This window comes from Pan troglodytes, chromosome 7 (assembly GCF_028858775.2).
Source record: "Pan troglodytes isolate AG18354 chromosome 7, NHGRI_mPanTro3-v2.0_pri, whole genome shotgun sequence".
NCBI classification, from domain to species: domain Eukaryota; kingdom Metazoa; phylum Chordata; class Mammalia; order Primates; family Hominidae; genus Pan; species Pan troglodytes.
Genome location: NC_072405.2, coordinates 45,716,192 through 45,727,048, shown reverse-complemented (window position 1 = coordinate 45,727,048; position 10,857 = coordinate 45,716,192). Strand labels below are relative to the sequence as shown.

Here is a 10,857-nt window from a genome sequence, read left to right as displayed (position 1 = left end):
TCTGTTTCTGGGGAACCCACACTGAAAACAGAGCCCCTCCTCCGTGCTTACGCTCACTGTACACATTTATTACAGCCCTTACATTGCACTTGTGGGTATCCAGCATCGGGCTCCTGCACAGTGACCTCCTTGAGGGCAGAAACTCTGCCTCTCCAAGGCCTGGTGCAGTGCTGGGCATACATCCGGTGCCCATAATTTTGTTGAGTTGATTCTCTTGTGCTCATTTCCCTAATTAAAGGTTTTTTTTTTTTTTTTTTTTGTAAGTTTTCATGGGGGCTGGTTGGAGTTTAGGACCTCATCTTGCACTAAAGAATGAAGTGATCCAACCATCTTGGCAACCACTGCTCTACTGCTGTCACGGCCCTTTGGATGAGAAGTTTGCCCAGAGCCTTAGGTAGACAGGTGATGACAGTGGCTGCCCTGTCCTGGCCACCCTTTAAGAGACTGTGAGGTTGCATCGGTCCTGACTTTGGTATAGCATCTGATCTTATCTGCTTGATCCTGATTCTATTGTTACAAATGGCAAATTGGGAGGAAAGTAAACGAGCTATTGAGAATAAAATCTCCTCCTGCCAAGTGGTAATGCCCCAGAAAGAGGGAGGACGTATCTCCCATGTCATTATGGGAATAAATTAGATGTCTGCTGAACTACTCCCACATATGCTCACTGGTCAGATTTGGGACTTCAGAGCAGAATTGTCACCCTGTCTGGGAGAAAAGCATTTAGCAAGGAAAGGGGTGGAGACTGGCATTTTGGAAGGGCAGTTAAGTTCTCAATAAAAAGTCTTTCCCACAGCATTATTCTGTGAAGACGCTGTTCATTTTTTTTTTTTTTTTTGGTTTATAATTACTTTACTTTTTAAAAACTTTTTAAAAATTTTTTTGAGATGGAGTTTCACTCTTGTTGCCCAGGCTGGAGTGCAATGGTGTGATCTCGGCTCATTGCAACCTCCACCTTCTTGGTTCAAGTGATTCTCCTGCCTCAGCCTCCCAAGTAGCTGGGATTACAGGTGCCCGCCACCATGCCCAGTTAATTTTTTGTATTTTTAGTAGAGACGGGATTTCTCCATGGTGGCCAGGCTGGTCTGGAACTCCTGACCTCAAGTGATCAGCCTGTCTCGGCATCCCAAAGTGTTGGGATTACAGGTGTGAGCCATCACACCCGTTCTATAATTACTTTATTTCAGGGGGAAAGAGGAAGACACCAGGAAGTTCTTCACCAGCCAGAGTATCGCACTCCTACCAAGTGCATCTCTGCGAAGACAAAACCCCATAATGAAAGAAACATTCTGAGGATGTTTGCTGAGCTCCATAATTGAGAGAAAGGTCTGTGACTTGCCGGAGGTTGGGAGGAGGCCGGGTGCCCTGGCAGCTGGGCTGCACGGTCTGGTTGGCCCCCCAGACTGGTCTGGTCAGTGCCGCACTTGCCTTTGGGGATTGAGAATGTTTCCTATGGGGCAGGAGGATGAGAACAAGGCCTCCTCTTAGCAAGGCTGATGAAGCTCCTCCTTTTTCTCCCCTGAGTCTCTGTGGGGTTCACATTTGTGGGCACTTCCCCTGGGAGAAGCCCAACTGAATCATCCACTGAAAATAGGTTTATGGTGCACGGAAGGATTTTTTTTCAATAGCAGGTCCTTAATGAATTGTTACAACCTTGGACACAATAAAATGAAGACCAGTGTGGAGTGTATGGAGCGTGCGGAGTTGCCAATAGTCTTTTTGGGAGGACTATACTTTGTTCTGGGATTAATCTTTCTTACTTTGCTTTTTAAAATTAAGATGTCTTTCTTTAAGAAGTATAAATATATGGCAGCTGTTTTTTTTTAAATGTTTTTACTTGGCCAAATAAAAAAGTTGGCAACACTATCATTTTCAACACCCTCTTAAAAAAATTTTAAAATAGATACGTAATATAAAAAAGATAGGGAACTGATTTATAGGAAGAGTTTAAGTCCCCACGAAGCCCTCACCCAATCCTGACTTTGGACTTTCTGTGAAGAAGTACACTTTGCCCTCCATGGGCCTGGCTTTCCTTATCTGTGAGATCAAGGAAGAGACTGGGCTGTCTAGTTCCATGCAGATCAGTTGAGAGAAGTCACTGGAAGAAGAAAATTTTATGGGAATTATGGAAGGTTGGGAAGAAATGGTCTTTGCAGATGAGATTAAGTTAAGGATGTTGAGATGGAAAGATGGTCTTGGATTATCCAGCCAGGCCCTAAATGAAATCATATGTATCCTTACAAAAGGGAGGTGGAGGGAGCTTTTCACACAGAGGAGAGTGCAATGTGAAGACAGAGCATGAGATGTGAATGTGAAGATACCGGCCTTGAACACTGGAGGGATGAGGCCACAAGCCAAGGAATGTAGGGGCTACCAGACTCCCCCAGCACCTCTGTAGAGAGCACAGTCCCACTGACACCTTGATTTCATCCCAGCAACGCTGATTTTGGCCTTCTGACCTCCAGAACTGTGAGAGAATAAGTCTGTGGTTTTAAGACACCCAGTTGGTGGCCATCTGTTACAGCAGCCACAGGGAACTAATACAGGAATACAGACTGCAGGCTCCTTTACAGCAGGATCTAATTATGTCTCCCCAGCAGTGCCTTGTCCTTAGTGTGGAGCCGCCCATAGCTGCAGATGAAATGTATTAGCACTTCTCCACTTACTTAAGGTAAATCTTTTGAGTCTTCTTTTCTGGGGCCTGCAGATATTTCCTGTTAACTAGGATCTTAGGGGACACCCAACCATGGTTCTTTCTCAACATCATCTCTGGAAGCATCAAGTGTCTCCTTGACATCACACACCAAAGGATGCACTTTCTAAGGTATTGTTTAGGACTTAGGAGAGGCATAATTTTTAGCAATGAGCTGAGAGATGGGGGTCCTTGCCACATCCTCCTTCCCACATTGCTATGACAGCTTTGTGTTTTTTTTTGGTCCCAATTCAGTCCTGAGTAGGACCTGGTTTGCTTTCAAACCTTATAAATGGCTACTAAAGATTGAATTGTGTGCCCCGAATTCAAATGTTGAAGTTCTAACTGCCAGCACCTCAGAATGTGACCTTATTTGGAAATAGTGTCCTTGAAGCTATAATTAGCTAAGATGAAGTCATTAGGGTTGGCCCTGACCTAGTTTGACCAGTGTCCTTATAAAAACGCAGAAGTTGGACAAAGACACACCCACAGGGAAAGCACCATGAGAAGATGATGGCAGAGATCTGGGCGACGCGTCTACAAGCCAAGCGACACCAAAGGTGGCCAGCAGCCCATGTGAAGCTGGAGGAGAGGCCTCGAATAAATGCTCCCTCACAGCGTTCAGGGGGAACTGACCCTGTCCATACCTTGACCTTGAACTTCTGGGCTCCAGAACTGTGAGACAGCACATTTCTGTTGTTGAAGGTACCTGGTCTGGGGTGCGTGGTGCTTTGCAGCCAAAGTGAATGAATCTGGTGACACTGACCTGTGGACTGTATGTCTTGTCTGCAGCTTGCTGGTAAATGAGGGAAAAAGCAGGGAATCAGGGGTGGCAGAAGGGTAGGGGGAGAAGGGAGTAGGACCAGAGCAGCTTTAGAAGTGCGGCCTTGAGTCTGAGCAGGAGTCCTTCTATGTCCAGCTTTGTGTCTGCTGCCTGTGATAAGAGGGCCGGCAGAGTGCCTACCCAAGCCACCTCCCTGTCCTGATCCCTCCCGGGGGACCCAACCTTTTCCTCTAGATAGGGTCAGCTAAAGAAAGTAACATTGCAATCACACCTTCCAAGCTGCCCTTCTTTCCCTCCTCCTTCAGTCTCCCCCGCACCCCCATTCCCCCTTGTTTCTAAGTGCCCAGCCTTCTCCTAAGAGAGGGGACCATCTGGTTAGTCCTTGTTTACTGCACACCCTGCCAGTTTGAGCTTATTAATCATATTTACCCAAGTATCTTAATTACTCCCTGTCTAGCAACTTGCTTTGCACTCAGCTGTTGACCCCTCTTTTTTTTATTCCTTTCTATCATTAATCATAGGAGCAGCGTGGCTAGAGGAATTCCTGCAGCTTAGATTTCGCTGGCGCTGTTACCACTCCCAGAGAGGAGCGGCTGGAGTTCACGGCTGGTTCCTGACAAACTTCCTAATTAATGTGCTAAAGATCAGAGGAGGACTAATAGGAGCTGAAGACTGTGTGCGAGACCACCCCTCTGCCCTCTCCCTTTGTGTGTGCACGTGTGTGTGTGTGTGTGTGAGCGCGTGCGCGCATGTGGTGCTGAGCTTGGCAGGAGAGAGATGGCCTCACTAGCGACAAAGCATTCCTGCTGCTGTTGCTGCCACCTACCTTCCCTGCTTTGGGAGGATACATTTTCTCCTCTTGCTTAGAAGTTTAAGGGAGTCACCCAAGCCTTCTTCTCCCAGATACAACAGTGGAATAAAATATCTTCCAACCAACTTTTTTTTTTTGAGACGGAATCTCACTCTGTCATCTGGTTGAAGTGCAGCAGCGCGATCATGGCTCACTGCAACCTCTGCCTCCCAGTTTCAAGTGATTCTCCTGCCTCAGCCTCCCGAGAAGCTGGGATTACAGGCATGTGCCACCCACCATGCCTGGGTAATTTCTGTATTTTTACTAGAGACAGGGTTTCACTATGTGGGCCGGGCTGGTCTCAAACTCCTGACCTCTGGTGATCTGCCCACTTCGGCCTCTCAAAGTGCTGGGATTACAGGCATGAGCCCCCGCGCCCGGCTGCAACCAACTTTTTTGTGGAATACAGGATCTTGATGTTTGGATGCCTGAAGGCAGAAGCTGTTGCACATGGAATGGATTAAAGTTTTCCCCTCTGCAACCAAAAATCCTTGGGGTCCCAGGAGCAAAAGATGCTCCAGGGCACAGGACAATTCAAGAAGGCCCGAGGTGATATTGAAGGCTGCAGAGACATCCAGCTCGGTTGTGTCTCCGGAGGTGTCCAGACTTTGCAGACAGACGTTGCACATAAAGAGCTGAAAAACTGAGGAAGCTGAGCTGGAGAAGGAAATCACTTCTACTCAGCCTTGACCTGCGTCTGATGCTATGGGGCCTCTTAGGGTTACCTCATGCTTCATGCACCCCTTTCTCTGTTCTTCAGCAGAAGGCAGGGTGTAGGGAAGCGGGTCTGTGCCTCCTTTCTCCCTGCCAGGCCTGACTCTCCAGGCCCGAGACACCATTAAGGAGTATAATTTGTTGATCCAGGCTCTCCTTGCGTTTCAGCGCAGAGTGGCATCGTTTTCTTTATGACCTCGTAAAGTCACAGCCGAGAGGCCGATTTGGAAAACAAACTGCCTCAGGTTGACAGATAATTAGATACAGGGGACATATTATATGCCTTTGCATATAAATGTGCTCCGAGGCGTGTTGGTTCATCTGAAGTTGAGGTTAAAGGCGCGCCAGGTATTCCTGACACATCAGGATATATATTTTCACACAGTCTCAGGCGCTGTGTTGGTTTTATAGGCCTTTCATCCTGGTGCTGACGGATGGGGTGTGATTGTGACCCAACTTAGAAGAAAGGGACTTCCCTTGCCCAGGGGCCTCCTGGCGTTTTTGTTTTGTGTTCTCCCTCTCCACCCCCACTTTCTCTTCTTCCTTGGGAAGGGAACTGTTCTTTGGGCCTAGGATTCTGCCGTGAGTGACTAATGGCCCGAGTAGGAGGGGCCGGGACTCATTTTTCTTTTCTGGACTCTAATAGGCCCAATTAATTCAGCTACAACATGGGCCCTTACAAGCCTGGGACAAGCCTGGGTGGAATTCTATATTGAGGGTAAGAAAAGGGATGGAAGTAGATATTTTCCAGAAGGTTCTGTGGACTCTGGGGGTGACCTGTGGACAGCTGCTGCTGCCCACTACCTGGCAGTTTGGCTATGTGATACATGTCAGCCTTACAAGGAGATCCCCCTTACCCTGGAATCTACTTTGGGGGAGCAGAACTTGAGCCTCAGGCAAATCAGAAACGAGGGGGAAACTTTGCTTTTTCCTCCAGTGGCAGGGAGCTCTGGGCTGGGGAAATGTCTTTTTGAATACAAAGTTCCAGTTGCATTCATCCACAGGAAAATGTAAAGAGCTTAATTTAATGCCCTCTGGGAGTCATTTCGATTTAAAAGTGGCATTATAGCTTGTGGCTAGAAGAATGGGCTTAACGGTTAGTCACCTTCTGTTTGGGCATGTCATTTAATCTCTTCGAGGCTGTTTCTTCATCTTAAAATATGAGTGAGAAGGTAGTACCCACCTTACAATATGGACAAGATTAATTTAGGGAAAGCACGTAGCACAGGGCTTCACCCATGGTAAGTATTTCATAAACGGTAACTATTTTTAACAATGACAATTCACAGAGTTAATCCTAATAAAAAATGATTACAGAAGAGGACGCCTCCACCCACAGGAAGGAGCCAGCACGGTGGGGAGCTGTTTGACCAGGGGAGTGTTCTCAGCAGCTGCCACACTTGGAGTTGTGGAGGTAGCAAGCAGAGTTGGGGGAGGAGGGGGAGCCCTGGTTCCTGGGAGGCCTGGGTCCTGCTCTTCCATGATCAGTGTGCAGCCTTGAGCATGGCACTCCCTCTCTTCCCAGCTTAGTGTCCTCATCCGTAAAATGAGGGGCTCTCTGAGAGTCTGCCAGGGCTGCTGTCTGATCCCTGACGGCGTGGCATGTGGTGTGGTATGTAATGCACGTTCCTGCCTGCAGGGAGGCCCTCTCCCTTCCCCCACCAGGCTTCTGGGCAGCACTTGCTGTCATCCTTGCTTCTGGAACAGGACTGTGCTGTTTTCCAGGCCAAATTGGAGGGCTGAGGGGGTCTATTAAGAAGACTCTGGGGAGATAGTGGAACAATTCTCTGCTTGAAATTACCCTCCTCTTTAAATCTTGCCATGGCCCTATTAGAAAAGCTAAGGGGGCAGGAGGAGAGGAGCGGGCAGGGAGAGGAGAGAGAGAGAGAGAAGAAGGAAGAAGGAAAGGGAAAGGTAAGAAACCGCATAGCCCGACCCTCAGCCCTGTTGAAGGAGATTATATAAATAGAGTCGCTGTCACTTTGATGAATTAAATCCTCCGTTAATGAGGACGCATCCATTTAAGGGTTGTCCAGCCAGATAGTCCTTTTCCCTTCCCAGCAAGTCATAGCTCAGGGAGGAGGCATGAGAGGGATCATTTTCTGTTTCTGGCTTGATTGCTGGTTTCTTTCTTACTAGGCTTCATTAATTATCCTGGAATGTGGTCACCCAGTTTTCTTCAACATGGGCCATTCTCCTTTTAGCAGGATCTTGGCAGTGGACTGCCACGGGAGCTCTGGGGAAAAAGGACCAGTTGGACTCCAGTACCTCCTGAGAGACCACCACCCTCCACGCCTCCAGCTCATGCCCAGCTCTGAGTCAAACGGACTCTTCCTGTTGTACTGCGAGGTTCTGCAAACCTTAAAGGGCAAACACAGTGAGGGTCTCTGACTTGCTGTGTGGACAGCCCACTCTCTGACAGCCCAGATCATCTGAAGCTATCCCTGGGCTGGGAGCTGGAAGCCATTCTTGTGAACCACTCCTTATACCTTGAGCTAAGCCTCTTTGGGTCCCAGAAGTCTGAAGCTCCAGCTGCCTGGCAAGACTGTGTCTAGATGATTTCTTGAGTACCAGTAGTTTGGCATTTAAAAATACTGGATTAACTGCAGTGTAAACTTAGATTGCATTTCAGATTGTAAACAATAACCCCCGTGCTTCATGTGATGTTAAATCAGAAATGAGCTATTAGCCAAGCTAGTCCTCTTATGAGTGAGCCCCTAACCCTGATCCAGGGATCGTTGAACGAAAATCATCAAAATGATTTATCTTCACTTTACCTATTATCTCACAAGAATCTCATTACTCAGGGAAAAGGAGGGTGTTCTTCAGGGAACGGAGGGCATGAGGAAGGGGGACTTCCTTATAACTCAACTTTCAGAGGGAGCTGAGTTGTAAACAGATGGAACAAGGTGTGTACGAGAAGCCTCTTAGATTTAGTCTTTCATATCAAGGCTCTTGCTGAAAATCCTGGCACAGCTGTGAAATGAGGGAAGCTCTGACACACAGAGACACCCTCCTTGCCTCACCAACCTTCCCATACACAGTCATGCGCACAGAAAGCAGGTACCAATACTGAAAATGCCCTTCCGGAGTTTCCTCAGCTTAAACCCTTGACAGCTTAGAAACAGCATTAAGTGAGGAAGGAGTTTCCTTGACCTGGGGAAGAAGAACCAACTCATAAACATGGAACTGTGCCCACTGCCTTTTCCTTTGCTCTGTGGATTGGCTGTGGTTCTGCCCTGGCACTCGGATGTCAAGTTGCTCTGGCTGTTTGGGAGGAAGCCCAGCCTGGGTCAGGTGGTCATAAGCCAGAGCCCCTGTCCTGTCCCCAGGGTTGGCCTCCCTCTGGGGTCCAGCATGGCCCCAGTGCTGAGGCTCCCACTGCTGGAGAATGTGCCCTCTCCTCTCTTTGTTTCCATACCAAAGGGATCTGCAGGGTAGAGGGCAAATTATTCTTAGCAGACTGGGGCTATGGGTAAACCAGAAGGGATGAGGGAGAGAGGAGAGAGGAGAGGAAAGGGAAGGAGAGGGGAGGGCAGGGGATAGGTAGAGGAGAGAGACAGCAAGAAAAAATAGAAAAAAAAAAAAGGAAATAAAGGTTGCAAATACAAAGGGAGATTAACAAGGAGTAGAAGAAGGGAGGCAGAAGAGGGAGAAACAGAGAAGAGGAACAAAGAAGACATTTCCAAAAAAGACGTGAGCACACCAGGCAGGAGGGAGAAAAGGAACAAGGAGAAAGGAAGGAAGTGAGACAAGCTGGGGAGAGAAGAGGCAAAGGCAGCCAGGAGCAGGCACAGGGGAGAGAGGAGTGGGAAACCCCAGGGGGTACAAGGAAAAAAATGAGGGAAGCCAGTGGGAGGAAGGTGAGGAAGAGGAGAGGGAACAGGCACTGGGTGGGGAAGAGGCGAGCGGGAGAAAGCCTGTGCTGTGTGGATTATTGTGTGTTTGTCATCTGGAATGGTATAAGCTGTAGGTACAGCAACTCCCGCCCATGATTTATGGTCCCTGTCAGGCAGGGACCGCGCTTTGTCTGCTGTAGCGTGGACGATGAATGCTCCGCTGTCATCCCAGCCTGGCCGGCCTTTCTCTCTCTCTGCTCCCAACGCTGGCTCCCCATTTCACGCCAGTGAACATAAACAATCTTTTGTAAACCTGACAGTCACACTTGCTTCTTTGGAAACATAAAGCAGAAATGTATGACTCGGCTTTCATTACCCAATTTCCTACGCTATATAAAAACACTCAGGAAAGACATGTAAGTGGTCACGAAACCTGGGAAATTGGAAGTGTCCTGGAGGAAAAAAAAAGGAAGAGGGGGGAGAAGGGGGCTGTAGGGTGGGAGGGAGCCGGTGAGGAGAGGAGACGATGTGTCTAACTCCACCACATCCTTCCCAGAAAACGCCGGCTGATAAACGGGCCATGCAGACACATAATTATATTACATTTCTGAATAATAGACATTTCCTGCCTGAAGTGTTGCTTTTTTTCCTCCTTCTCCTTTTAACCCAGAGTGCAGTAATGAAACAGTCTTGAGATCAAAGCTGCCTGATAATGTGGCTTTGTTTTTTCTACCTTTTTCTGCTTTACATTTTTTTCTTCCCCACTAGCCATTTGGCGGACTCCAGGAAGTGAAAAGTGTAACTTATTTTTAAAGAGCAATTAGGGTGTAGATCTTGGAGATTTCTCAGCCAGGAAGGTGAGATCGGCAGTGGAGAATCTGCATCCGGTTTGACAGCCAGGCCAGGGTGGGACAGGTGGGAGGCCCTTGGCAGGTGGGGGATGCTGGGTGGCTCTGGAATCTGCTGAGACCGGCCTAGAAGCCACTGGACATTTTCCGAGGCTTTTCTTTAGGGATGGATAACTTCTCTTCCAGCCTCCAGTTATATTCAGCTATAGTCTCATGCCTAGCAGAGGGGAGAGGTGCTCAGGCTTTGGAGCCTAGGTGCTTTCATTATGTTGGGTCCTGGCCTTGATGGCCTGGGCAGTCAGAGATCCTGGGGAGGTTACTTCAGCAACACTGCAGGCCAATGGGATTCCTGGCTTTGTGGATCTGGAAGTGGAGAGCTATTTGCTGATTATTTTAATCATCTTTCCCTCCACATTCTTTGAGATCAAAATCTTTGAGAGGCATTTAGGGAGTTGCTTTAGTTTATCCAGGTGGTTGCTTTTGAACAGAAGAGAACCTTGCAGCAGCCCCTGGGGAAGAGTCCACTGAGCTACATTGCAGTGGCAATGCCAGTGCACATCCTGGGCCTGGGCACTGACGTGGAGATGGAGGAGTCCTTCTGCTTCCCTGAACCTCAGCTTTTCTAGAAAGACGGACATTCCATCCACCTATCTAGACATCAAACACACACATGCACAAGTGCACACACACACAAGCATATGCAGAAATATTAGAACAGTCTTTCAAGGACTGGAACATTAAAATCCAAAAGCGGTTTTGAATACTTACTGTATGTCCAACACTATACAGTCATCCCTTGGTATCCGTGGAGGATGTGTTCCAGAACCTCCTACATGTACCAAAATCCATGGATGTTCAAGATCTTTATATAAAATGGCATAGTATTTGCATGTAACCTATACACATCCTCCTGCATACTGTAAATTACCTCTAGATTACTTATAACTAATACGATGTCCATGCTATGTAAATAGTTATTATACTGTGTTGTTTAGAGAATAATGACAAGAAAAAAGTCTGTTCCCGTTCAGTACAGGTGCAGCCATTCATTTTTTTGAATATTTAAAATCTGTGGTTGGTTGAATCCATGGATGCAATGAGGAACCCATGAATATGGTACCCATGGATAG

The 10,857-nt window shown here is 47.7% G+C and overlaps 1 long non-coding RNA gene across 4 annotated transcripts; it reads left to right on the top strand.

The window, feature by feature from the left end:
- The first annotated feature begins 3,174 nt into the window (after positions 1 to 3,174).
- Positions 3,175 to 9,498, top strand: LOC101058554 (uncharacterized). Of its 4 annotated transcripts, none has more exons than XR_010159488.1 (4): positions 3,175 to 3,397; positions 3,998 to 6,454; positions 6,566 to 6,652; positions 7,245 to 9,498. It is a non-coding gene; the product is annotated as an uncharacterized LOC101058554 (long non-coding RNA). The 4 variants fall into 4 exon arrangements; XR_010159489.1 differs by lacking the exon at positions 7,245 to 9,498 and having other exon boundaries at positions 3,181 to 3,397; positions 3,998 to 5,758; positions 6,330 to 6,454; positions 6,566 to 7,238; XR_008536702.2 differs by lacking the exon at positions 6,566 to 6,652.
- Positions 9,499 to 10,857: the final 1,359 nt, after the last annotated feature.